The following is a 1,888-nucleotide window of genomic DNA, read 5'->3' on the forward strand; positions in this document are numbered from 1 at the left end:
TATTACATTATACAGTTTTAATTGGATTAGATCGATTTTAAAAAGTGAATCCAAAATTTGATTCAATTTATGTAATTTGTTAAAAATATAACTCGATCAAATTTAAATTAGTGCGATTTTAATTAATTTTTTATTTGAATTGGATTGGATAATTGATTTAATTTAAATCAGTTTAAATTTGACACTCCTATTCTAGGTGAAATAATTTAAGTCAAAACAAAATTTTTGTCAATTATTCTTTTGTGCATCTCAGATTTTGGTCTTACATTTGTAATATGTTTTTTACATGACCAATATAGAAGTGTTATTGAATACGCAAAGTCACAATCGTTTTGTTAGAACCTTTTTTTTTTTTCTTTCTCAAATACAGGTTTATTTTAAACATTGCGTGATTAGAACGAGGTTAAGATCGAAAGGTGATGGTTATGTGAGTTTTGAAGTCTTACTAGTATATGATCATAATTTAAAGTAAAGTAAAATGCCACACCTAATCAAACTTTGGCCACAGCAATAGGCAAATTATTGGAATCTAAAAGTTGAATTTGGCAAACCAAATTACTTGAAGAAGCAAGATACGTGACCCTTGTCACTAAGCTCTCATTTCATTTATTTTATTTCCCAATTTCCATGCTTTGATTTGATTTTTGAATTTTGATGCTGTCGGGTATATCGGACGCGGTTCTACACTTGGCTCTTAGTGTATACTTAACACTTAACACTATTAATTAATGTGTGAATTAATTTTCTTTTCTTTAAGCTCGAGCATTCTTATTATTTTGAATTGGTCATGTGATTACACGTGTTAGTCCTTCAGGAGCGTTTGTTTTGAGATACTGAGAATCTAGAGACTGAAAGACTGAGACTCAGTATCATGTTTGTTGGTTCAGAGACTGGTACTAAAATTTTTGTCTCTGTTTCTAAAATTTCAGTATTTCAGTACCTCTAAAAAGTAGGGACACATGAGACTAAAATTTTTAGAGATAGAAACTGAAACTTTAATAATATTTTATACCTAAAATATCCTCATTTCAATTAGTTAATTCCAATTTTACCTTTTGTACAAATTAAATTAGAATTTCATTATTGTTTTAACTTCTATCTCCCACTTTACACCAAACAAAATACTAGAATTTATTTCAATTTCTGTCTCTTAATCTCAGTCTTTCCATCTCTGTCTCTCCACCAAACGTTACAAGCAAAGCCAGATGCGGTAAGCCCCACCCACCATCACTAGTCACTACTTTGATTATCAATGTAAATGCTTTCATTTTATATAGAAATTGTGAAATTAAGGACTATTTAGCTATATGAACTATACAATATTTTAATGTACTATATATCATACATCATATATGCAGAGCTAATTCTCATATGATGCATGAAAGGCACACACGTTGGGTTCCTGTAGAAAAAAGCAAAAAGAAAGGTTGCAAATGATTATTCTATATTATCTTGGTAATCTCTTTGTATGAACCATCTCATGCCACATTGATACATCTTGCTGAATTCAATATTTTAACATTTTTCTTCCCCCTTTTTGGGACATGAGATGCTTGGATCCAAAGAAAAGATTAAACAAATCAATACAACCGCTTAATCACCTAAAGAAACTACGTTTTGGCAGAGTATTAATTAACTTGCTACTTTATTTCGCTAATGGAATTCATCTAATGTAGAAAAGGTAAAAAGGAAAAAACAAAAATATATATCACTGGAATTGAAGGCGTCACACCCCCTTTATTTTACTAGGCAAATTTTTTTTGTGGTTACAATTTTGGTGTTGAAATTGTTGAACTTGTCTTTTATAGTAAATTTTAAATATTAAAAAATATTTATTTTTATGTTTTTTAATTTAAATATTAAATTTTATTTTTTAATAAATTAGATA

Source organism: Arachis ipaensis, chromosome B09 (assembly GCF_000816755.2).
Source record: "Arachis ipaensis cultivar K30076 chromosome B09, Araip1.1, whole genome shotgun sequence".
Classification (NCBI taxonomy): domain Eukaryota; kingdom Viridiplantae; phylum Streptophyta; class Magnoliopsida; order Fabales; family Fabaceae; genus Arachis; species Arachis ipaensis.